At 43.7% G+C, this 27,118-nt stretch overlaps 1 protein-coding gene across 8 annotated transcripts in view; it reads left to right on the forward strand.

Annotated features, from left to right (window-relative positions):
- PCDH15 (protocadherin related 15) overlaps positions 1-27,118 on the forward strand; it is a 711,356-nt gene that overhangs the window by 106,348 nt on the left and 577,890 nt on the right. For all 8 annotated transcript variants that reach the window (XM_048310467.1, XM_048310468.1, XM_048310469.1 and 5 more), the window contains exon 2: positions 8,282-8,520. The gene's annotated coding sequence lies outside the window, so the exon portion shown is untranslated. The remainder of the gene's footprint in view (positions 1-8,281; positions 8,521-27,118) is intronic.

Raw genomic sequence — 27,118 nt, forward strand, 5'->3', positions numbered from 1 at the left:
ATGCAGCAAAGTCCACGGCCTTTTATTTGTCTGGAACTGCTGTGGATGCTCTGATCCCGAGGCTGGGCTGTCACTCTTTGCTCTGGGTGTGCCAAACCTCTCTCATCCTCCGTGAGTCATCTCCCTTTCCTAACTGGAAGGTCTCAGCTTTCTTTCCTGACTTTGAACCCTTTCTAAGTCCCTGATACCCTTGTTGAGGTGAGGGAATCAGAATTATCTGCAACAAGTTTGCACTGTGGATTTTACAAAGAAACACTTGATTTCTTTATTTTTTTTCCCTGCTTTCTATTCTTTTATTTTGCTTTTTCAGTGACTGTCAAGGAGTCTGAACCAATTTCCTCACAGCATTAATAGCTGCAGCCCCACATTGTTGCTCCTGCATGTCAGCATCCAGCAGGTATCCATCATTTTGTGTGGAAAGCCAGGATGTTCCCCCCGGGTCCGTGACTCCACATCTCTTCCTGTTGCCTGCCATCCATCACGGTGATAGCTCAGACACTGAGACAGGGAAGGTCCATCTGCAGATCTTTGCAGGTGGCTCTCAGCGTTACCGTCTGGACTTCCTTTGTCTCATCCACGGCATGTCACCTTCCCAGTCCTTCTTTTCCCAGACTAATTCTGGCTCTTTGGGCAGGACAGCTCCTGGCTCAGCTCCCCAGGTGAGCCTGCCCCAAGCACTCACCTCTCCATCCTACCTTCAGTCCCTATCTCCATAACCAGTTATTTATCCAGGCGAACACCCCAACTTTCCTCCAATATTTTTTATAAATGGAGGCATTGCTGACTTTTGTGGAGGATCTTGGATGGGGAGCTGACGATGAAAACACATTTCTCCTATTACTGATGCAAGATAAATTTTGATTTAGTGATTATGTCTTCCTTTAAATTATCCTGTATGCCAGGGATATAATAGCTTCTGGTTTATGGTATTTTAAACTCTAATATGGCTTTGATTCCATCATGTTTTTGAAGTTTTATGATTACAATAAAAAAGGTCTTGTAAAATTATTTATAACTGTAATACACATTTCCTTTTGCAGAGGGGCTCTTGACATCCTCCTCTGTAGGGTTCAGTATTCTCACACAAACCAGATTTGATTGTGTTTCTTATCCAAGCCGTCACATTAGATAAACACTGCACATACCTCTTCTTTTCATGATATTTAGGGTTTTTTAGACCTAAACTGACATTTAGATAGAAAGAATAAATTTACTTGGCTATTTCTCGATATTCTATGAGAGGCTACATCAGGAATCACATTTAGAGCACTGACATTTCCAGCAGCAATACCTGTATTGTAAACCCACTGGATATGATGACAAAATCAAATTTTGGTTAGGAAAACATGTATGAAAATTATTTACAATAAAAGCAGGGAGAGGGAGAGGCATTATCAAAGCACTGCCAACGCCACCCCCTCAGCAACTGGGTGAAATCTGGCATTTCCCTGCTGAATTGACTGTGTCAGAGTTAATGCTGGAGAAGTGCCAGAACATTATTTGAAATCTCTCTTTGAATATGGGATGTGGAGGTACCAGGCAGAGGATTCCCTGCAGACAAGGAGCAGAAAATCTGCCTGTGCAGCAGACAGAGAAATCGGCACTCTTTTTCACTGGGATATTTTTAGATTCTCTCAACCTGGTGAATAGACCCAATATAGAAGACATTAATTGCTGGTACAGTCAGAAGTATTGAGAAAGTCTAGGTTTGCACCCATGATGATTGGAGATTTCAATAATCTTAATTTTGATCATCTCTTCCAGTAAAATTCAAGTTAAATATCGCATTAGAGATAAACTCTCTGTGTCTCTGCACCCAGCTGACTTTATAAAGTGTTTATGAGCTGGCTAAACACCCCAGCCATAGGAGGAGACTAATGAATCTTTAATGCTTTGTTTACTTCAGAGCACTGACAGCTAAACTTAAACCCTTCAAACTTAGCTCAGAAGGAGGCGGATGGGGGGGTGTGTCTGCAGGAAATTCCAATATTTAATTTGATTCATTGCAACTTGGATGAAAAGTTCCAATAAGAAAAGATATCATGGACAGTTTTATGTGAGCTTGCAAGAGGTTAAGTATTTTCAGGTTTGTTTTTGTTTTGAAGTGTTATTTATTTATTTATTTATTTACTAAATCCTGGTTCCAGGTTAAACTCTTTTTCTGGATAAAAAATAGAAGTAGAAAACATGCTAACAATGTTAAAATTTCAAATAGAATGCAGTAAAAATTGTGGAGTCCAACTTGGAGATTTCCATAAAAAACTGTATGTGCCATAACTTCGGTGTTTTGTGTTCTGGGTGGAACACACAGCACATTTAACAGAGGAAATGCTGAATATACTTGTGGTGCATTTCATGCTGCTCTTGAAAACTTAATTTTTCCTTGTCTTGCTGCTTTTCAGGTGTTCAGTCACAGAGCAAACCAAGCGTATCTATATTTATGTACACAGGCCATCCCATGGCTCTGTGTATTCTCTTTGGAAACGCTGTCATTTACTGCTGTTTGTGAAGCAGAAAATTGCCAGGGTGTCTGAGGTGCAGCTCTTAATTCTGCTGAGGGGCATGAGGAGAAGGGAGCTGGTCGTGCCACTTCAGGGTATGTGGCTGCGCAGCTCTGGATTTGTCTGTAAAATGGGTTATGACTCAGCCTGCCTCATCCGTATCTCAAAGTTTTTAAATCATTCCAATATTCTTCAAGGAAAAGTCTGAAATTTCTAAGCATAAATCAGACGATGTGCAGTGGATTGAAATTAAAATACCAGAGTATGTTCCGGTGTAGAAGGTTTTGGAAACCAGGTGCACCTCAAAATCCTTTGCCACTGCCTTAAATAACTTCATAGGCTGACTGGAATTGGTTAATTTCTAAATTGCACGGTACCAGTCGAGAGCAAAACCCTTGCCATGAAACATTTAAATACCATGACAACCTTGATTATGAAATTGCATTTCCTTCTCTTCCCTGGGAGGGTGGGCAGGCCCTGGCACAGGGTGCCCAGAGCAGCTGGGGCTGCCCCTGGATCCCTGGCAGTGCCCAAGGCCAGGCTGGACATCGGGGCTTGGAGCAGCCTGGGACAGTGGAAGGTGTCCCTGCCCATGGCAGGGGTGGCACTAGGTGGGCTTTGAGGTCCTGTCCAACCCAAACCTATCTGGGATTCTGTGAAGGACAAGTCTGTGACAGCTCCCTTTAAGAAGACCCAGGGCACTCACATATATTTTGAAAAGCTTAAAGTATAGGCCCGGCTTCCAAATTTTTGCTGGGGCCAGAATTGAAGCATTCCCTCACATACAGAGTTTCATAATGTATGATGTGCTCTGAGGAATTCCAGAAGTTTCCTGATGAAATTTTTGCCAGTGGGATTTCTTTTAAGAAATGTGAAAGTTAGGAAGACAATTCCTATGTGTGTGAACAGGATTCTGCTTCCAGGGGGTAGATCGCAACTTTAGTTAAAAAACTCAGGCCTAGTTTGGAGTGAAAATGGGGGAAATACTGTAATGGATCTGTCTCGTTTCAGCTGCTGCAGCCTCCAGCTCAACATCATCTGCATTTTGACAATTATTGACCAGATTATTTAAAAACACACTAATCCAAGCTAACTATGTTAGCTGTGTCAACTCAACTGAAAATATAACTACTGTTACATTTAGTTGTGAAAATAAAGTATTGCTGTAGTTGCACTGACTGGTGCTGTAAGTCAAGCATTAATCAAAGAGATAAATTCATTTTTCTGGGTTTGGGGGGGAGTTAAATGTCTGTGATGCAGGATTAAGGAAGCAGGGATGATGGTAGGGAGAACCTGGAATGTGGAGTTGTTATAAATAGAATCAATCAGTTAAGTAAGAAATCAAGTATGCAGATTTGGTCACCTCTGAGGACAAATGGATCATTTGGCATTTTTCTGCTAATGAAGATCTTTACATTAAGAGGAAGAAAGCCTTGGCTTGAAGCAGATGTATCAGTGATAAGATGCCATCAGCACTCTGGGAGGGAGATTTCTTGCCAGAACACAGGCTTGGAGAGGAGAACAAAGCGGAGATGGAGGAACTGAGTCAGAAAACTGCTTCTGGAGAGTGTTTCTTCCCATGTAGCTGCCACTCTTTATTTGGATTTGCATCCCATCACCAGGATCTGCTTCTCGTCGTGTTCACATCTCATTTCTGAGCAGGACAACAATGGTTTGTTCTGATCTCAGGAAATCTCTTCACAAGGTTCTGTTTCTGTGATCTGAAAACATCTCTGGGTTCCCCCTAAATGAGGTTCATTCATTGGCATGGGGAAACTTTCATTCCTTCTTACAGTTGATAAGGGCTGAGAAAATAAATCCGTTAAAGGCTACTGACTGGTGCAGTTCTGTTACAACTGAATCCAGGAATGTCACCAGGCTTAATGAGATGATTTGTCTCTACCAGTGAAGGGTTGTTTTTTGTAATTTATATCCATTAACCTTTTACTTCAAAATTACTCGAATTATTGTATGTCTTCTCATAGGAAACACCCTCATTAATACAGTCAGCTTTGTATAGGAAAAATAACTTCTGATATTTGGACTGATTTATTTTGTATACTTTTAGCCAGTTGCTATGAACCCGTGCTCTTTGCACCTCAGCAACTCCCATCCTTAAATCTGAGAGTTTTAATGTGGTTGCAGTCAATTTTAAATGTATGCAGGGCTTTTGTACTGTGAGCACAGTTAAGAATTGCTCTGATTAATATGTTTATAAATGTTAATGAACAGGCATGTAGTGAAACATTCTATGCTGTATTTACTGGGGTCCAAAGCACATGTATTTCCCATTTGGGAACCCCAGTCTGCAAAGCTTTAAGTGCAAAGGATTTTAAGTTAAGGTTGGGCATAATTGAATTTTTTCCCCTTGAGTGCTGCGAAGTGATTTTGTTAATTTTTTATTCTCCCTTTTAAGATGAATGACCCTACCTCTGAGTTTTGTCTGATACTTTACATGATTTCAGCAATCCTTCTTAATTAACTGGAGCCCTTTATGTCCTGGACATGTATTTGATGGAAATAGGAGAGGATGGGACACCCTGTACTTTGATTCTTAGTCATAGAGCAATTTGATGGTTTAATTAAGGTCACACCTCTGGATTTAGTTGAGCACTTGAGACTTTTGAACCTTTGCACTTTGTAGGCTGCTTAACCTTTTATCTCCTGCCCAAATTTCTTGCTCTGGGGTGAGTATTCGAGGACTTTCTTGACCACTTCCTTGCTGAACCCAAAACCTTGAAGGAAAGCCTTGAAGGGGAGGGAAAGATGGATCAAACAGGGAAGAAGAGAAATTTTTGGAAAAAATGCCTTAATATTAGAGCCTCTCTTTCTTCCCACACACATTAGGTACACACTCACTTCTCTGGAAAATGGGAAAAAGTATGTTCACACGTGGATTTTAATAGAGAAAATGTCTGGAAATATAATTAAATTTCTCTATCTTTTTCATATGTTATTTGAATTCCAGGAGATTTTCAGGTGCTTCAGTACTGGGTAGGTCTCTGCTTCTCCTAATTCCACCCCTTTCATTTATTTTTCTCCTTACATGCAATTTAATAAGGCAACTTGGTTGTCCTGCAATGTGAGATTCACGGTTGGCTTGATCTTGTTTTTCATTTTTCTAATGGATTTTCCTCCCTAATGCTGCTTTTCTCCCCCAGTCCTTGACATATTCTGAGGAGCTCTTGCTCACCTCTGAATTCTTTATTAATGTGAGCACACTGGAGCAGGGGAAGATTGCCAGCGACGACGGGAGGAACGCTGGGCTAAATGTCACTTGTCTGAGAGCAGCTTCTGTACAATTGTTGCTGCTTTCTCTCTGTCACCAGGGGAGGAGAGTGGGGAATACTCGTGGTAGAAAGTGAGTCTTGGAGAGCCAGCCTTTGTTTTGGGGAGGAATCTTTCTCTTTGAGCTGCACAGCCTTTGACACCGGGGTAATCCGTGTCTGTGTGTGTACATGTGCATTCTGTACAAAGGCTGTAATCAAAGAATTCTTTTTGAAAGTCAGGAATCCAAGCATTCAGAACTTCTGGCTGTACCATTTGCTTTACTCTTCCCCCTTTGGTGTTGAGCCTAAGGCAGGAGCCTTGTGGAGCAAAGGAGGGATTGCAGATGGTTTCATGATAAATCTCTGCATCAGAGGTGGATTAATCCTGCCTCAGTAGCTCCAACGCCGGTGTTTCCGACACTTTCACTTCTCGTGTGTCCTTTTGGTGGGTAACTTTGGTTCAGAAGCTTTAGAAAAGTTCTGGTTTGCACTGCTGAAAACCAGAAGGAGCATTTTGTACTTTGGAGCAGGATTAGCTTTCTCCTGAAGTGTTGCTGAATTTCATGAGTATGAGAATGTGAAGCATGTGACCCATGGCTGAGGGATGTTGTGTGTCAGTCAATGGCTCCGAGTTCCTGCACATCCAAGGGGATTATTACTCCTCAACACCAGCTCCTTACACAACCATCTCTACTCATCCCTACGACAAAGAATTAAAGAACTCATTTCTGAATAACTGCAGAACGTTCATAGGAGTTTTGGAGTATTTCTGGCTCCAGTTTGGTAGATGGAGATTTGTTTCAGCCATGATTCCCTGCGGGTTAAAGGAACTCCACTGTTCTGCCCTGCTTCCTTGCCAGCCAAACTCATCCTATAGGTGGGGGTTCCCAAGGCTTTCAGCCATGGCATTGCACAGATTTTTTTCTCACCATTTGGACCAAAGCTTTATCTTATTTATCTATGTAAAGTGTTTCTAATTGTTTTTTTTTTTAATTAAGAAAAAGTTATTTGAAGGTGAGACCTGTTGGTTCAGATCATCCTCTGCTTCCACCCTCGTTGGTGCAGCAGCTCCATCTCTGCTGCTCAGCTCGAGGCTCCTGTGCCTGCTGCAGCTCCCCAGGCTGCTGCTGTGGCTCTGTGCAAAATCTGCCCATTAATTGGATATTAAACGTTCATTCCAGTGGGTTTCACTTAGTTTTTCCTGGAACCTATTACTGTTGCAAGCTTTTCTGATGTTTTAAAGAAACTTAAAACTCCCAATTTTCATATCTTACTGGCGTTTTCATTTGAAAAATAAGCCTTGCACTTGATATGTTCTTTAGTATTTTTGCAATCTCTTCACAAAATGGTCTTTAGTTAAAAGTGCCCCCTTGTTCTGATGGGAATAGACAAGAAACATTCCAGTTGTGTTTTCTGCATTCTGGTGAATGCTCTTGAACCTCTGTTTAAGATCACTTGGGGTTTGCTGAAGGCACATAAGGTTTTAAGCTGTAATTAATGAAGAGTAGTAGGAGTTTAGGGGCTTTTTTTCCCATCTGAGGAGCAGTGCACTGAGCAGGACTCCTTTTCTAGGAAATATTCCAGGAGGGGCTTGGAACAAGAGGATCTTTATGGTCCCTTCCAACCCAAACCATTCTGGGGATGGTTTGGGGGGTTGGTTCAACCCAAACCATTCTGGGGATGGTTTGGGGGGTTGGTTCCAACCCAAACCATTCTGGGGATGGTTTGGGGGGTTGGTTCAACCCAAACCATTCTGGGGATGGTTTAGGGGGTTGGCTCAACCCAAACCATTCTGGGGATGGTTTAGGGGGTTGGTTCCAACCCAAACCATTCTGGGGATGGTTGAGGGGGTTGGTTCCAACCCAAACCATTCTGGGGATGGTTTGGGGGGTTGGTTCCAATCCAAACCATTCTGGGGATGGTTTGGGGGGTTGGTTCCAACCCAAACCATTCTGGGGATGGTTGAGGGGGTTGGCTCCAACCCAAACCATTCTGGGGATGGTTTAGGGGGTTGGTTCCAACCCAAACCATTCTGGGGATGGTTTAGGGGGTTGGTTCCAACCCAAACCATTCTGGGGATGGTTGAGGGGGTTGGCTCCAACCCAAACCATTCTGGGGATGGTTTGGGGGGTTGGTTCCAATCCAAACCATTCTGGGGATGGTTTGGGGGGTTGGTTCCAACCCAAACCATTCTGGGGATGGTTGAGGGGGTTGGCTCCAACCCAAACCATTCTGGGGATGGTTTGGGGGGTTGGTTCCAACCCAAACCATTTTGGGATTTTTGTAGCTGTTTACTGCCAGTCTAAAATACCTAGAAAGAGGCTGGGGGAGAATAAGGGCCAAGTCCATCCTTTGATCTTAAGAGCTATGACCGTTTTGGAAGGCACTTCCCTTGGGATCATTCACAGCAGAGCAGCTGCCCTGTCCCAGCCCTCCGAACTGTGTCACGTTCCAAGTCTGGCTGTGCCTTCTGAGTTGTCTCCTCTCTTACCCTGGCTTTCTCTCCCACAGAGCATGGGCTTGTCCCTGCCAGCAGCACCACGAGGAGCCTGCTGAGCGAGTGCAGGGGGAGGACAAGTGAGCTGCTCCGGGGATGCTGCCCAGGGTGCTTCTGCATGGCAGTGGAATAAGGTCCAGCTGACAAGCAAAGCTGGGGGAGCTGTGGAAGAAAAGTGCCCAAAGGAGAACAAGGGATACAGTGCAGTCAACTGGAGGTTTTACTGGAAGCCACGCACACCCAGGATTGAAAGGTGAGGGGCTTTTTTCAATTTCATTTTTGGGTTAGCTGTTAAATGCGGGGAATACACTTTTTTAATGCTAAAGAAAACAGTCCCAAAATCCCAGGATCCCTGAGGCTGGAAAAGCCCTCCCAGACCATGGAGTGCAACCTGTGCCCACTCCCCACCTTGTCCCCAGCCCAGAGCACTGAGTGCCACATCCAGGCCTTCCTTGGACACCTCCAGGCATGGGCACTCCACCAATGCCCCCCTTCCAATTCCTGACTACCCTTTCCACGAAAAAATTCCCCCTGGTGTCCAACCTTGTGATTTGTCCCTAATATGTGTCTTTATTAAAGTTACCTGAGGAACTGCATGTGTTAATTTGCTTGAGTTTAGTAAGTTTACCTAATGTTTAATTTTAGGTTGGTTCTGGTGATCAAATGTCCTGGGAATAAAAATTTCCCAGGAGCTGACTCTTACCTGACAGTTTAGAGGGGTAGAGATGGAATTAAATGCTTCAATACTGGAGGCAGACTAGAGTGACAGACAGGAGCAGGACAAGATCCTTGTAGGAGGCTGAAATCAGGTAAATACAGAATGGAAATGGAGAGTAAGAATGAGGCTCTCAAAAGTAGCTTGAAGATGAGATCAGTTATCACATTACTCGATGCTTTTAAGTCCCAATTCTATAGAATTCAAGAAATTCTTGAAATCTGTGGGGCTGGATAAAACATTCTTAACCAGGGTTTGCAGGGGATATCCAAACACATGAGAGTAATGTTCCCTTCCAGCCTTTTGTTATCTGTTTGCAGCTGATGGAAAGCATCCTTTTCAGGGTTGCAATTGTGGCAGATAAAATTATAGCTGGCAATTAGTGGCAATTAGAAAGAGAGTGTGAATTGTCTTCCGTGCATCAGAAACAGAGCTGCTGTTGTTGGGTTTTAAACGGGAAGCGTCTGACGTGGGAGGCACAGGTTGGGTAATTTGCCAGGTGTGACATTTAAGTATTTGCTGATCACTCAGCTGCCTGAAAGGGTTCCTGCCCTGTGGGAATGGGGGTTATTAAATGTTGCAATAGATTTGCAGTTTGTGTTCTTGATCGCCTCAGTAGTACAACCTGACCTTTATTTGTGGCATCACCTAAAACTTGATGTCATTAATTCCAGTGCATAAGATTACTGTACTCACATCTGTTACCTTTGCCAGCCAGCCTGGTTAATTAACTTCTGTGCTGGTGATTCTCAGTGACATCTCCAAATACATGCAAAAGGCAACATTAAAATAGATTATTTTTGGGAGGTTTTTTTGTTTGGTTGGTTGTTTTTTAATATTACATGTTATCTTTTAGCACATTCTCTCCTAGCTGATACTCCCTCTGCCAAGGTGGGTCCCAGGGGCCTGGTGAGGTTGAGTTAATAGAGAATGAAATTGCTGTGAGGTTTTTAGGGTTGTACCTGTGTTTTCAGTTACAAGGGCTAGTCAGACAATGTGTCAGGAGTAAACGCTCGATTGTGGCAGGAGCGGAGCAGCAAAACCTTCCCAGCATCATCAGCTAACAAAGACTGGCACATAAAATGCCACAGGTTGATCCTGTTGCCTGATAGGTTCGTGTGCTAGGTTAGGTGTTATCCAGGCAGTAAATTCCTTTGTTTTTGTGGAGACAACAGATTTGTAATCAGCCTAGACAGGAAGTTACAGCCTACTTTTTACACTGCTGTGTAAGAGCATGTCCCAAAATCAGACTCATTTACAAAGTCAAATGATGACACAGAAAAATAGAAAATTCAAACTGAACAGGCTGATAACTATTTATAATTTACATTTAATTTAATTTTGTCAGGCCTAGCTAGGATTAAACTACATCTAGGCTGTGTTTATGCAAAAATGGCAAACATCAAGGAATTCTGACAAGTTACTGGTGTTTTTCTATTTAGCATTGCAGTTCTCTTATAAATTTAAATTGAAAGCAAAATGCTCAGAAACAGGAAAGTTTTAAAATATTTATTCGCTTATATTATGAACCGTCCCAACCAATTCAAGAAATTGTTACCTCAGGTGATCCAGAAGGGTCCTTCACACGAGCCTGTTGTCAGTACTGCTCTTATTTATTGCAACCACTACAAGTAAAAATGATACTTCAGAAACTCAGAATTGCAGCAAACTCTTGGAATAATTCTTTTCCCAAGTGTTTTCCAGCGTAGCCTTGTATAATTTATACCACACACACACACACACGAAAAATAGGTGAAAACCAATTTTGTTATAACCAGTTTCCTATCATGTAAATAAAATGGTTTTCTCGTGCTGCGCTCAACCAAACTCTTCCAAATGCTGGCTGGATTGTGGTGTTCCATCAGCATTAGCTGTGGTTTGCACTCCAGTCCTAGCGTGGGGTTGGAGTAGGAGCTGTAGGGAACAAAAAACTCGTGTCATTATTTTTCATCCTTTCACAAATGCTCTTTTTCTCTCGGGTTTACTCAAGCAAATGTGGTAAATGATTTCCAAAACTCACAGTCATGTTTTCTTCCATCCTCAAAGGAAAAGCCTCCACTTGTTCTTGAGGGCAGACGTAGCAACAAAGTTATTCTTTCTATTTATTTAGTGTAGAATGATCTCATGGCTGCTCAGCTTCTACCTTCAACTAGATTCAGCTTCTAATTAAAAAAGAAAAGAAAAAACCCCAGCCTTTGTGTGTGGAAGTGCCTTATTGCTTTTCATCCCTAATGGAATTCACAGAGTGTTGAAAGAGAAAACCCTGTTACGAGTATTGGCCCTTTTGCAGGCTTGAGGGATGAAGTCTCATCCTGAACTGGTTATCAAAGCAGTGTTGGAGAGAGCTCCTCAGGTGCTGGCTGGTAACCTATTAGTCCAGCATTTACTAGCATGTAGATTACACACCTCTTCCTTAGCTCTTTTGCCTTCCCCAAAGCTGGCAGTCACTTTAGATTTACGTAGAGATTTCCTGGAAACTTTTTATTTCTTAGCAGTGGCACCTATGCTGATGTCTGGGAGCTTGATTGGAATCAATAAATGTAATGAGTAGTAAGATTAATTCTCCCAGCGCTCCAAAATCTTTTGGCAGTTGCATTAAACTTTCAAACCCTGTATAAATTTCTCGAGCAAATTTATTTAGTGAACTCCAGTTATGGCTGTCTTGGACAATACAAGAATGTACTAAAAACGTGGTTCAGAAAAGGGAAGGGGTAGGGAGGGAGCAGATGCTCAGTGCTGCCCAAAGTCAGGGGAGCAGCAAATGCTGGCACTTGTAAATCATATGTCGGGGGCTTTATTTAGAAAGAGAACACTCAGTGAACTCTCTGCAGCACATGGGAATATATTTTTTTGTCATTTTTCTTTTCATAGAACCACGGAATGGATTGGAAGGGGCCAATGATTGAAGGACATCTCATTCCTGCCATGGGCAGGGACACCTTCCACCGTCCTAGGTTGCTCCAAGCCTGGCCTTGGACTCTTCCAGGGATCCAGGGGCAGCCCCAGCTGCTCTGGGCATCCTGTGCCAGGGCCTGCCCACCCTCCCAGGGAACAATTCCTTCCCAGTATGCCATCTATCCCTGCCCTCTGGCACTGGGAAGCCATTCCCTGTGTCCTGTCCCTCCACCCCTTGTCCAAGGTCAGGCAGAATAATCTGGTTTAACTTTCCCTTTAGGAAAGCTGCTGTGTCACACAGAACGAGTCAGGTATAACCAGATAAAGTGGTGTTACAAAACCTGAGAGGGATTTCATCCCTCAGACACTTCCAGGATTGTTTTCTCTGTGAGACAGCTGAAAATGATCAACTGTTATCCAGTCTGGAATGATCTGTTTTTGACTGACTCACAATAACTCAGTCCTTCCATTTTTAGTTCAAGTCCACAGGTGGTTCTCAGGTTGTTCAGGAAATGAGGTCCTCCTGAGCTGAAAAAATCCATGTGTGAATGAATTGGTTTGAAAATGTGCGCCTTTGAGTATGTGAAAGAATCAGTAGCAGGAGGTAATGTTCAAACTCCTGCTTTTATTTAAGCAGCTGTGGTGTTTAAATAGTGGACTTCACATGTCAGACTGCACGAAAAGTGATTAGAGGCCGATAGCTCTGGAAGTCTCACAGTTTCCTGTATGGTATCTAAATTGTCAAGAGCAGTTGTTGCTGTTACCTTGCAATAATACTCTTGCTTTAGAAAGGAAGGTTTAAGTTTTTGGTTTTTTTTGAAACGTAAGAGTAGCAATATTTAGCACAAAAACATCTATTCTGGAAAGATACTGGCTGTGTATTCACTGAAGGTTTTGGTGCTCTTTGTGACTGGCTTGCATGAATAAATTTCCTTTGAATGACAGTGTTCATTGTGCAGAACATAAAAGCTATTGTGGTGTGCTGTAATCAGAAAGACAACATATAACAATATCAATACATTTAATAATAATATTAACACATTTATTAATTAATTTAATAAAATAATCCTGATGCTTGTGATTTATTTGTATGATAAGGAGAGGGAAACCTGATGGCCTTTGATTTATTTGGGTATTTTGCCAGAAAAATGTAAACTGGATATGCTTATCTTATGACCATGGACAAGTCTCTCTAAGTGGCCCAAACCAGCTTAGAGATGACGTTTCTTTTAGGTGCCCTATAGCCCTTGAAGGGCTGTAGGTTGTCTTTCATGGCATTTTTTTCTAATTCAGTCTGTTGGTGTTCCCTATTAATAAATAATTTTTCCAAAAAGCAGTCCCTCAGCACCAACCTGCCCTTGGCCTGCACAGGGTCAATTCTGCATTTCTGGGATTCTGGACCTGTCAGCTTCCAGCTGCATGCAGAGTCTCTCAGATGTAATCGAAAGATTCTGTGATACCACTGGCAAACTTCTTGAGAAAACAACAACCACCTCTGATAGAAGTTAAAAGGAGGATTTTTGTACAAAAACTTCACCCTGGGAGGCTGTCAGACTCGAGGGCACTAATTTTGTTGCTGCTGCAGAGCACAGTGATACAGCCTGTCCAGCTCTTCTAATGACACACATCTGGTGTATTTGTACCCACTCGAGCCACTACCTTCAGGTGAATCCTCTTGGTTAAAGTGGCTTTTTGGGCAGCAAACAATGGATGGGGATTTTGGAGAAGGATTCTGTACCGAGAGTTTTTGGCCTCAGCTCCTCACCAGTGTGTTTTAAAGAAGTTAGTGGGAACTTCAACAAAGAAATGCTTCCACGGACAAATAATGGATTAGAAAGTAGGAAATGGGAGTTAAAAGCCTGGGATCAGTCCTCATGAGGGAAGGGGCTCACCACTGGAGTGAGAAGCACATCAGGATCTCTGTTGTTCAGTATATCCTGAAAAACAGGCTTACTGTGGACACATGAGGATATTTAGTGATGGCAGTAAGTTGCTTTGGGGGTTCTGAAGGCAAGAGCTGACAAGGAAGGTCTGCAGAGGACCCTGTGAGAGGGACTGCTGTTAAAATGCCAAGTGAAATTCAGTGTAATTGGCAAAAGATACAGAAGAGAGAAGTCATTTTAGCTCCATCTCTGATCTGGTTGCTGCCATTTGGGAGCAGGAGTTTGAACTTGCAGTAGGTGGTTCTGTGAAAATGTCCAGTCAAGACTAACCAATACATTAAAAATGTGCTGTGTGGAGAGTAAAGAATCAGTTGCTCACTGCTGCTTTAAAGACCTCAGCTGAAGCTTGCAGGAGCCAGGGCTCAATGCAAACAGGAGAGGGGAGTTTTCACCCCATTGGGACAATTCCAGGGGATGCTGGAAGTTCATACACGCTAAAGGGAAGAGCAGAAAGAGCAGATGTGGTTTTAGAGGAGAAACCCACTGCAAGTTACCGAGCGCCTGAACTCAACATGGCTTAATGAACACCTGGCCTAGAAATGGTGGACAGGGAGAAAGGTGCAAAGATGTGGGGGGTTCTTCTTTCCTTGTTCCACTGCCTTGGCTTCTGCTTTTGACATGATTGGAGGTGAAGAACTGGGTTGCCTGGTTCTGGGAGGGCTGAGGTCGTTTTGCTTGTTCAGCTGGAGCAGAGGAGCCTCAGTGCAGAGCTGATCATGGTCTGAGGGGCAGCTCCCATCTCGGCTCCCTGGGACAGGGACAGCACCCAGGGAGCAGCTGGAGCTGGGCCAGGGCAGGCTCAGGCTGGAGATGAGGGAAAGGTGCTTCCCCCAGAGGGTGCTGGGCACTGCCCAGGCTCCCCAGGGAATGGGCACGGCCCCGAGGCTGCCAGAGCTCCAGGAGCGTTTGGACAGCGCTGCCAGGGATGCCCAGGGTGGGGTTGTTGGGGTGTCTGGGCAGGGACAAGAGCTGCACTGGATGATCCTTGTGGGTCCCTCCCAGCTCAGGATATTCCATGAGCCCTCCAGCCTGCTCTGGAATGGCCTTTCTAACTCCTGGCACTGTGCTGAGTGTTTCAGAGGATCTGCCTGAACAGGAGTAGGCCCAAAATCCCCTAATGCCCATTCCCCATCTCAGCAGCAAATGTGTTTTTACTGCTTTTAGCAGGTTCGCTGTCAGAAATGAGAGCACGTTTGGGATGGACAAGCCCCTGCAATTTCTCTGTGGGAGTGCAAGCTTAAATAGGATGAGGTAACCTGAGGATTGAGCTCTGTTGATGAAGATTTCAGATTATTATTTCTGCCTGTTTGGCTGCAGTTCATGAGAAGGGGTTTGACCGATGTGGAATTTGCCTTCAGGAATGTTCACTCCAGCCATGTGTCTGGGCAGGAGTGCTCCCACCTTCCAGGCATTTATCCCAAATGTCGGGCTGGGGTTGGCAGTTTGACACACACCAGAATGGCACCTGGAGCTTACACAGGCAGATGGATTCTCCTGGACAACTGGGAAGTCATTCATTTAGAAAATGTCATTCATTTAATTTAAGTTTTAGATTCAGGATAACGCTCCATTGTTTGACATTGCAAAGAAAACCCAGCACTGCTTATACCTTAAAGGTTAAACCTCTGTACTAGTAGATGAATTAATCTTTCTGATAGATTTATATGATCTTTCAGACATGACATGAAAGCCTTGTGCATTGGTTTGTTTTCTGGGGGCTTCTCTGTTGCTTGTGGGTCTAATATCTGTCCTTGAGAAAATGTGAAATTTAAACTTGTCATTTTATGTAGAAGAAACAAGAGAATTTTCATACTTGTTTTATTTAGTACAGTTCTTTCTCTCCAGGGCTGACTGGTAGAAAGCCTGCTGGTCAAGGTCTTAGGGCAATCCTGATTGAGGTCTCTGTCCCAGGACATATTCTCGGACCAGGTTTGTTTTTTCACACTCAGATCATACCTCTGTTACCAACTCTGTTTACCTTAGAAAATAAACTAAAAAAAAAATTCCCAGAATGGTTTGAATTGGAAGGGACCTTAAACATCATCTAGTCCCAGCCCCCATATATTCAATATATTTAATTTTCTAAATAAGACTGGGCTGTATTTGTGGACCTCAGACCTCTCCTGGTGTATCAGATGGTTTAAATTCCAGCTTAAAGGAAGTCCCTTAAACAGGAAGATTTTTTTCTCTATTTCAATGCAAGCAGAATGTCAACAGAAGAAATAGCTCTTCTGACTCTGTACACTAACAGTGTAAATCCTGTTGTGTCCTTGGGGCTCTGCTGGCATCTTGCCAAGGAGAGTGGAGACGTTTCCTGCCGGAGAAGACTTTAACGAGGGGTGTATCAAATGTCTCACACATGCAGGATCTGAATGTTCAGGTCAGCCAGCGTGGAGCTAGAATACGAAAAATGGGCTTTTATTGAGAAGTACTTGTACTGGCAGACATTGTCTTACTGCTTTCCAGAGAACAATTATCTATTAAACAAAATTCTGGATAAGAACAGCCATGTACAGGGTTCTGTGTCGGTGCAGCGATAATCTCTTGGAAGTGGCTGTTTGTTTGAAAAGCCTTTAAAGCTTTTCCAAGATGCCGTGTCTGACTGGAAAAGGATTGTGCATCTAATGGCTCTTCATTTATCCATGGAAGGTTGGTGTTCCCAGGTCTTAGACAAACCCCTGACTTTGAGAGCATCTTTGGCCCTTCCCTTTGGGGAGAAAAGAGAGGGCAAAAGGACAGAGTGTGCGTCACGTGGGCTTTGTTTTCTGCTGAGCAGCTTGGGCTCAGACAGCCTGAATCCCAGGCTCTCTGCCGACCTGTGTGCCACCACCCCACCCCAAACCCTGCAGAGGGCGCACCCACAGCACTCAAGCACTCACACTTCAAGGATCTTGAGTTGCTTCTTGGTTTTTTTGATTTCTGTCTGGAATTTCCTGTTGCTCAGAATCATAGAACCATTGAGGTTGGAAAAGACCTCCAAGATCATCAAGTCCAACCTTGGACCGAACACCACCTTACTTGTAAAGGTTTAGGACTTCACCAGGCCCAGAACACAGAGGCCAGAGACCCTAACTGGGATGATAAATGTGCTGGATTGCCTGTAGATTATGAGACAGCTCCAGTCTTCCTGAGGGTCTTGAAGTTGGGAGCAGTCTGGGAGTCATAGAAGTGCGCCTGCCTCTAGGACGGGATCTGAAAATACAGAATCCCAGAATGGTTGGGGTTGGGAGGGACCTTAAAGCCCATCCCATCCTACCCCCTGGGCAGGGACACCTCCCACTGTCCCAGGCTGCTCCAAGCCCCAATGTCCAACCTGGCCTTGGGCACTGTCAGGGATCCAGGGGCAGCCACAGAAGCACTGGGCACCCTGTGCCAGGGCTTGCCCACCCTCACAGGGAACAATTCCTTCCTAATACCCAATCTAAACCTTCTCTCTTTGGTTTTGAAGCCATTCTGCCTCATCCTGTTGCTACAGAAAGCAGGCGGAAAAGCCTGTGTGTTTTAAGCATCCAAAGATTAAATGATTGGCTGCTTCCCTGCAGGCCAATGTTATATCCCTTGGTGTCCATGGATAACTTCTTCCCTAGTTGCAGACACGTTGGATGCAGGTGTGGAAGTCTGACAAGTGAGACCAAGTTATCAACCCAGCTTCTCAGCAGATGCACACAAAATATTCTTAAATTATCCTCATGGAGATGATCAGAGCTGCAGCGTTGATGTTGCTACTTCTCAGCCCATGTTTCCTAACCTTAGCATGTGCTTGAACTAAGCGTAGTCAAAATCCACTCGGTCCCCAGCTCACCCACAAATCTAACTGCCAAAGTTTGATTTTTCTGCATTTGTAACCTTCAAATCCTTGGCTGTTTTCATGTCCTGCCCTTAGGTTTGGGTGGGTTTTTTTTCTTTGCTTCATTTACTATTATTATTATTATTATTATTATTGTTATTGTTATTATTATCCTAATTGATTTCTTGAGCAACTTTAAATAGAAAAGCAAATAAGGCATTTTTTCTTTCCATTTAGTAAATGTTACCTGCATGAGCAAGGTTGCAGTGCTCTCCTGGCTGGGATAGTCCAAGTTTCCAAATTGGAAATTTATATCCAACCATTTTTGAGGATGGATGCCTGGGTATACGTGCTTAGAAAATGAGTTTACAGGAACAGGTAAAACAGCTTCTCAGAGCTGTTTTGGGGATTACCACGGAATTTGTTTTACACTGGAATTGTTGCTTTATTACCACAGATACAGTGGTATCTGTGTAGTGGTTTTGGGCATTAAATTGTAAAGGCAGAAAGATTCAGGCAAAGAAAGCACTTTCTGATGCAATGTTTGTGTTGTAGCTCAGAGCTCAAAGAGGTTTTGCAGTAATTTACTGTCTCTTTCCCTATTTCTCTTTCTGTCTAGAACCTGTGGCCCAGAGAGGTACAGGGACTGTCCCAAATACACAGAGCTTTGGGGAGAGAGTTCCTGTCATGGGAATCTTCAGTGCTTTGCTCTCCCAGGCTCTGCTCCATGAGGAAACAGGCCCAGAGTTCACATTTTAGTGGAATAAGTGACCTTTTCTGTGTACAATCAATTTATCTTAAATCCACGAACTGGAAGGATTGCATTGATTTTTAGAGGAAGGCATTGTGGTAAGAATAGGGAAAACAGGGGCAGGAAAACAAAAATTGTAAAAATGCCACTTATTTTTGTTGTGGACACAGGTCGGTCACTGCTGTGGAATCTGCTTATATTTAATGTGTTTTGTGTCTTAAGAGGCAGCTTCAGAAATGTTGAATTTTCATTTTTACGTTGGGACAAGAACCAAACCAAGATTATTTTCCGTGTAAAAGAGCAACAGCTGAGGCCAGAGAGGAGAGAAAGATGTACTCACGCCACACCCTGCAGCACTGAGGCTTTGCAGCAGCCCTGGACCTCCCTGAACAACCTCCAAAAGCAAATGTGTCACCAGCAGATTCCCAAATGTAAGATAGGCCCTGACAAACTCATTTAAAGCCTGGTTCTTAGCAAGTCCGGGCCAAGTTATGTGCTACTGCCGTGGGGTTAGTCTGGGAGTGTAATCCAATCTCCAGTTCTTGATGATATCTTGTTGACTTTTGAGTTGATTTCCTTTTACCAGTGGCCCTGTTAATGCTTCCCTCGATGTGCTGATTGTCAAGGTCATGATTTTTATCAGAAGTCCAGCAGTAATGGGAATTTCATAGCAATTTTAATCACTTTTTTTTTGCCATGGAATGGTGGGTTTTTTTTGATTTCTTTATTGCTGTCATCAAGACAAGGTATATTCTGACATCCACTTTAGACCGAGTAAATGACGTCGTTATAGTCATCAAAGGAAGTAATGGGCACATAAATTTTTCAGTGAGCAGGCAGTGGAGATGAAATGACATCCTGCAACTGTGCCAGATTTCTCCTGGTATCCAAGTGTTTGGAATGGTGTTCACAATCCAACCTTGGCATAGGTGGCATTCCCAAACATTCCCATATGTTCTCTAATATATAATGAAAATCATTGTGTTGCACTGAGAATTGGCTTTGCCTGTTCTCCCAAGAGAAACTTCCTTCCAAAATCCAATTTTTCTAAGGAATGCTGCATTTGTAGCCTTCAAATCCTTGGCTGTTTTCAGGTCTTGCCTTTAGATTTGGGAGGGGATTTTTTTCTTGCTCTGTTAATTTCATTATTATTATTATTACTATTATTATTTACCTGATTGCTTTCTTTAGAAAGCTTCAAGGCAAAAGCAAACAAGGCAACTTTTTCTTTCCATTTAACCAGTGTGACCTGCACGAGCAAGGCTGCAGTGCTCTGGGACAGCCTAAATTTTCAAATTTGAAATTTACATCCAACCATTTTGGAGGGTGGATGCCTGGATAGATGCCCTTACGTAATTAGTTTTGGTCGAACTGAATTATAATTAATGTAAACAAAGACATAAACTTCACAGTCCGGCAAGAACATCGGTTTTTGTAAACAAAAAAAAAGGAAAAGTGTTATGTATGGATGCATTTGAGATCTTTGAGTTGGGGGTGTTGTTCTGGGGAGTAAACTGGCACGACTAAGGAAAAATAAGGAGCAGACTTAGGGGGGCAGGAAGCCATGGATTCTTTAAGCAACAGATGTAAGTCATTAAAACAGCATGGCATGACACCAGGACATTATATGGTACTGGAATCTGCTGGGTTATGGCACTTAAAAGGCTCTATTACGTTGTGATGTGCAGGGTTAACACCATACACGTGTTTTTTTTCCTAAATAACTCTTCAAAATATTCAGTTCACTTCTTGACAGGCCATTTTTCAAGGGAAATGGCTGCTATTGTTTATTCCTAGCAGCTTGTCTTCTGTGACATGGTTATTATTTTCATGACAAGGCATTAACTGAGCAGCTCTATAATAGCTGTGTCATGCTGGGTTTTTGTTTTCTCCAAACTTTGACTTCTCCTACAACAGATGGACCTTTGTACCTGAATTGTCTTGGTGACTCTGCTGTGAGTCACCCCCAATATTTTCCTGCTGAGATTCTTGGAATCAGAATATCCCAAGCTGAAAGGGACACATAGGGGTCATCAAGTGCAGCTCCCTGCTCCTCTCAGGATGACCTAAAACTCAGTGCCGTGTCTGAGAATGCCATCCTGGAGCTCTGGCAGCCTTGGGGCCGTGCCCATTCCCTGGGGAGCCTGTTCAGTGCCCGCCCACCTGTGGGGGAAGAGCCTTGCCCTAAAATCCAGTCTGAATCTTCCCAGGAAGGGAAGGGAGCTGCTAAGTTGAAGATTACTGAGCTTTGCCTCAGCAGAACGGAGTGGGAGAAGCCTTCTCTTCCATGTAGTCCTTCAGTGACCCTGCAATGTAGATTAATATATTTTGGGGTCAGTGTAGGATTCATGGTGACATTACCAAGTTGTCCTTCGGGCAGGGGTGAAAGCTGGAGATCCACACCTCAGAATACAGCGTTCCTGCTCATCCCTATTCCACATTCTGTGGCAAAGCAGTGTGATGACATTCAGATGTGTTAAATGCTGCCTGCTGCCAGGGTGACTTCAGAGCAAAACTGTAGCTGGAAGCATTTTTGGATGTTCCTTCGCTTTCTACGTGAGACATTCTAATAACAGACACCCCAGTGAACAAACGGTTCTGGGATTCTGTTAGGCAGAAGGAGAAGGGAACAGATTTCAAGCCCATGGAAATTGGATTTCCTGATTGTTCAAATGAGATAAAATAGTATTGCAAAGATGCACTGGGCAGGCCAGAAATATATGTTGATAATCAGGTTTATCTTTCAGTTATGAAGAATGAAATTTGAGAGGGGGGGATAATAGAAGGAGTGTGTTCCCAGAAGGAAGAGAGAGTTCTTTAGTAAGCACCTACTGGAGAAGCTGGAAGTCTCCTTATGTTCCATGAGTAATGACCTGGAATGGATAGCTCTAATTCCCTCTTTTAAAAATGCACTGGGAACTTAACCAGTGCTCCTTGTGCCTGGCGAAGCATCTGCAATTCCATGAAATGCCTGTCAAAAGCTCTGCTCTGTAACTCTGTGAGTTGCTCTTGCTTATGGAGCTTCAATTATTGAATGCCCCAAGTTTCTGCCCTTCCCTCAAGACCTGAGCTGCAAAAATTCTTTCACAGGATTTAAATGTTGATTTATTTTTTTTTTCAGCTTCACAGAGTTTTTAGCACTTGAATCGAAATAGCCATGAAATGAGTGGAGTAATGTGTCAGGGAGGATTCTTGGTAGTCAATGGAACATTAGCACCACACATTTCTTTGGAACAAGTAGAGCTGAGAACCTTCCAGAGGACTCAGAATTGCTGCATTTTCCCTCCTTTCCAAGAAGGAATCCTTTGTGAAGCACTGAGGAAGTGTCAGCCATCAGGGCTGGATGTGGAGGTGTGTCTGGGAAGAAGCCAGGATAATTTTTCTGCTCAAAACCCCAGTCCTGGTCCCCTGTTCCATAACCTGCTGTCCAACCCCCTTCCTTCCCGCATTAAGGAATTGCTTCCTGAATTCCAGCCAATAACCTTGCATCCATGGAGCTGCCAGTGTGTGTCCCCAAGACCATAATCAGGTTGGGTGAACCAATTACAGCAATGTGTGATGATTAAAAATCCAGTAGGGCTTTGCTGCCTTTCCCCTAAATAGGGCAGGTTTTACACCTCGGGGATTGTTTTCATTAATATTAATTGGTGGTTCTAATTTAACATTCAGACTGAGCACTTTTGACCAGGTAACTGCTGAACACAGCAAATTTGAGCCTCCCCAGTGCTATTTTTTATGGCTAAGTTTTAAATAAATAAGTGGAGTATAGAAAGCAAATTGGACATAAACTACTATTGGAAACAGAAACATTTTAGAAGCTTAAACCTCAATCTTGGGAACAAGATTTTTTTCCAGCTTTCCCAGAGATCTTTGTGCCAAACATACTGGGAAAAGAATTCATTTGTTTCCCATAGCACAAAAAAATTACAACAGAATTTTAAAATTTTATTGTAAATAATTTAATTTAGTTTTTGTTTTTAAATATGTGAGAAATTTTTAAAGAATCTCAGAATCCCAGGATGGTTTGGGTTGGAAGGACCTTAAAGCCCATCTCATCCCACCCCCTGCCATGGGCAGGGACACCTCCCGCTGTCCCAGGCTGCTCCAAGCCCCAATGTCCAGCCTGGCCTTGGGCACTGCCAGGGATCCAGGGGCAGCCCCAGCTGCTCTGGGCACCCTGTGCCAGGGCTTGCCCACCCTCCCAGGGCAGAGTTTATTCTGTATATGGAACCTGAATTTCCCCTCTGTCACTCTGAACGCATTCCCTGTGTCCTGGCCCTCCAGTTCCTGCTGCAGGGTCCCTCTCCAGTTTCCCTGTATCCCTTCAGACCCTGGAAGGAGCTGTGAGCTCTCCACACAACCTTCTCCTCTCCAGGCTGAGCAGCCCCAGCTCTCCCAACCTGGCTCCAGAAGGTTTCCTCTCACCATCTTCTGGCCCATTTTGATCAGGTTGTGGATCATGCCTTGTTTCCTGTGTGCTGCCCAAATGCCACCTGTGGATTAAATTCATTACTTACAGACTTTCTCTCATCGATTATCTCTGTGTTAGTTCATGTTTCCGAGAGACTGACAGATTTGGGGGGTTGTTTTTTGTTAATCTCTTTATAAATGCATGTTCTCAGTTTATCTGAGCCCAGTCTGAGCCTCTTAAGCTTTGGTCCTTGTGAGCAATCTGTGCCATCTCCCATCTCGGGCCCTTTCTGCCTTTCATCCCCTCCTTCTGGCACCCTGCCCCTCTACTGCCACCTGCATCAGCATTCCAGAATGGGCCTAATATTTGGAGGCTTTAGCTGAGCTTTGTGATGACTTTCCTGAGCACCTCTGCACTTCTGGGGTGCTGGGTTGGTGTTTTTGGGTTTGGGGACTTTTTTTTTGAGATGTGGGGCTTGTCACCATCAAGTTTTCATGAGGTTGGGCAACTTGTCTAAGTTTCCGTTTTTCTTCACAGTCTGTGCTTTGAGAGAGGGAATAGAAGAACCTCTCAATGAAACAATGTCTCTTGAAATTCTGAATGTAAAATACGGGCCCTCACAACCGCTGGGCATTTGAAACAACACCAGGCGAGGAATTTGATCAGTTTGAAGTTTTATTAATCTATTTTTAGTGCCCAGGAACCATGAGTGCTCTTTCTCCAGAGTATAATGGTAGGGGGAGAACAAAAATTACGCTTATACAAAACATTTTGTCTTTTGTCTGCGAAAGGGGTCAATCTCCATTCCCAAAATTGTTCCAGTTGCTTGAACATCTGCTGAAGTGGACGTTCAGGTCATGGTGAGAGCTGCTGGGTGCTGCCTGGTTTTGAAGATTTGATCCCCAGCTGCCTATTGATTAATTCTAATAAATTCTCTTTGGGAAAAGAGGCCATTTCAGCTTAAATGCCCAGTGAACAGCAGGAGCTTGGAGGTGATGGCCAGAGCTTTCCTCTTCCTGCCTGTGGTTTTCTGTTGTCCCCTCTGTTTCACGGTAGCAAGGACACATTGTTCTATAGAAAACATAAAAATCAGCTTTGCAAATTGCTGAAACCTTTTCATTTAAACAATTAAAGCCCCATAGAGCATTCTCTCCAATGTCTCTCTGGATAGTGCTGACCCCCATTAAAATGGTTATTGAGTTCTTCTGAGTTGCATAACCTACATATTCATGGTAAAACTGCTATAATTAACTCAATTTTTATTGGCTCTGCCGCTTCAGAGGGATTTGTGCTGAACGTGGGGACACGGAGCTCCAGGTTGGTGCCTTCCATTCAACTCCTGCAAATCTCAGCGTAGCTCAAAATTGGGCTCTCAGAGCCAAAGTTGAAAGGCGATTGTGAAGGTGGGCTGAGAGATTAAATGAAGGGCAGCACAGAGAAGGACGGCCTTGGGTTTGGAGCAGGTTTTAAAAAGCAACAGGAGATTTTGGGGCCGTCAGAAATATGGAGTTTTGCTTATTTCCATTTCTCCTCAGATCAGGGGGATTTCCATAATTTCTTCAGGAAAATATCTTTCAAAGTCATCCTTAGGGCTTTTTTATCACTTTTTACCTCCTAACCTAACAGATGTTTTCTAGCAGTTAACATATTATGAATATATGACAAGTTTTCTTAAGGTCTAGAGGGGAAAAAAAAGTCTGTGCCTCAGTCTTGTGGTAAAATTTTTATGGTAATTGAGTGAGAAGAGAGGAAACCTTTCTGCAATATGGAGAGTGGCTGTTTCCCTGACGGACATTGCACCAAGGGAACTGAATTTCACAGTGGCCATATTTTCACAATATTTCTCAAATTCAGCTTTTGGTGAGCAACTCTCCCAGGGACCAGTGCTCCCTTTTCCCCTCCTGTGGCCACCAGCAAATAATTCCCCAGAGGAGGGATGATGTTCAGTGACTCCAGTTCCTCCAGGTGTGTGTCTGCAGGGGCTGCCCTTGGGAGAGCCCGGGTGAGTTCTCCATCAGGAAATAAGCATCTGAGCTGGGATAAGCCAAGTTTTGTGCCACCTGAACTGTTGGATTTGTGGGGCTGATGTTCCCAGAGAACACTGTGTGCTGCCAGTGTCTTGGGCAATTGCTGCCTAACTCAGACCTGAGTTCTGAGAGTCAGTTCCAGAGGAGCTCAAAAAGTATTTCTGAACTGGCCCTTTGTCAGGAATTGTGGCTCCATGCTGGTGGAACTCTGCCTGAGAGCTGAGCCCTTCACTCACCAGAGCAAAACTGTCTCAGGGAGTCTATTTGGGAAAAGTAAAACGTGTATGTGATGTTAAACTGAATTTATTCCACATGAGGTAATGTTAATCTGTCTGCAATCACATTGGCTCATGGATCTCCACTAGAAAAAGCCAGATTTCACTTATTTCTCCTCATTCCCAATGTCCTTCCAGTCACTCTGCTTCCTGTTAATTTGATTAGAGCTTGACTGGGGTCCTCGCTGTAGTTTGGCCAAGCAGTTGCTAATGTATAATTACTTTATTTCTGTTGTTATTTTCCGTGGTGAGATACAAAGTCCTGTGAAGGAAATGCCAAGCAAACAGAGCTCTTTATGTGCTTTTACCTCTGAATTTGTCTTTCTCAGGCCAGGCACCCTAATTTCTAAGGTGCTGTTCAGTGTAGAAATTGTCTGGAACAAACTGTATGAAACAAAATGCTGACCTGAGAGCTCAAAAAGTATTTTTCATTCCTCTCGGTACAAGATTGGACTGAAAAGAAAATATCCTCAAGTTTATTATCATTGTCATTGTGAAACTGTCATTTCCATTGTCATGAAGTGGCTCATTTCTGTTACAATGAAGCTGTCACTAAACAGTAGCTGTTCTCCTGAGAGCTCTTCCTGTCAGTGTGGGCAAGGTTTTAGTCCTAGGGGACATTCCTGGGAGAGATTTTTGATTGCGTGGATTTCTCCGTGGAAGGGAGTTTTGTACCTGAAGGAAGTAGGAGGTTGCATTGCTCTTCAGGAATCCTTCAGACATTCCTGAACGTCCTCTGGATCCACAGGAGAGACCTGGCTTAAAGCAAGTCAGCCCTGGAACGATGGGTTGAGTTCTAGGAAAGAGTTTGTTCATCCTCTGCGTGAAACATGCTCACACAGTAGGAGTAAAAAGAGAGACTGGGAGGGGTTCAAGGCAAATGAAAGAAAAAAAAGGAGAAAAAAAAAATTTTAAATGGCTCCCACCCCCTCATGGAGAGTAGTTCCACCTGCTGATGTCAGATATGGAAACTGTGGTGGTTTTTTTTTTTTTTTAATTTCTTCTGTTCTGATTCAGTAATAGGTTTGTGTAAAGTAAAAACGTCTGTCAGCTCCTCCATGGGTCATTAAAATGCACAATTCTGTAATATTCCATGCAGTCCTACAGAAATGGGATTGGAGGAAGTCAGTTCCCATCTCCTGTTTCCTCCATTGAGGTGAGGAAGGCACACAGAGATGTGCATTTACTTCGGTAAATTCAGCATAACCACAGCTCTTTTTTCCTACCTTCCTGATTTGCTCGCATGCCTGGTGAAGCATGTTCTCAGGTACCGTCATTTTTTGGATGAACAAGTCACTTGTAAGACGTTGGTAAGCTTGATATTACCAAAAATGTGGTTTGGAAGAATGCCTCGGGGGCAGTTGTAGATAGCCATGGGCATCAATCCCCTGGCCAGTGCCAGGGGTAATTACCAGGGGTAATTCTGGACTTCTCCACTCGTGGCCATTGGCATTGTTGTTGCCTGTTGGCATTCCAAGGTGAAGCTGCTGGAGCAGCAGCTGCTTGTGCTGCCCTCTGACACTGCTGTCCTGCCAAATGGAGTCTGAGTCCTCAGCCAGCCGAGCACGGTGCCGCAGGTGACATCTCTAGGACTTTCCTGTGCCCATGGAGAAGACAGAGGATAATAATCAATTCCTTGATTGGGTTCCCTAAAACTTTCCAGAAGAGGACTCTCATGGCAGTGACCTTCAGGTTTGTTTCTCTGTAAAGTCCCTTTATCTTCCCATATCATTTACACGTAGAACTATCAAGAAGTGCTTTCAGTATCACAAAGCACCAGCACAGGGTGCCCAGAGAAGCTGTGGCTGCCGGCACCTGGATCCCTGGTAGTGTCCAAGGCCAGGCTGGATGGGGCTTGGAGCAGCCTGGGATAGTGGAAGGTGTCCCTGCCCATGGAATTGAATGGATTTTAAGGTCCCTTCCAACCCAAACCACTCTGGAATTCTATGATTCCTAATAACCTGGGACTTCTTGAACCAGTGTAGCAGTAGAAGTAAGGCAGGGGATGGGGGGAGTGTGGGGAGGGGGAGAAAAAGTAAATCCAAGA

The sequence above is a fragment of the Corvus hawaiiensis genome, chromosome 8, assembly GCF_020740725.1.
Source record: "Corvus hawaiiensis isolate bCorHaw1 chromosome 8, bCorHaw1.pri.cur, whole genome shotgun sequence".
NCBI lineage: Eukaryota > Metazoa > Chordata > Aves > Passeriformes > Corvidae > Corvus > Corvus hawaiiensis.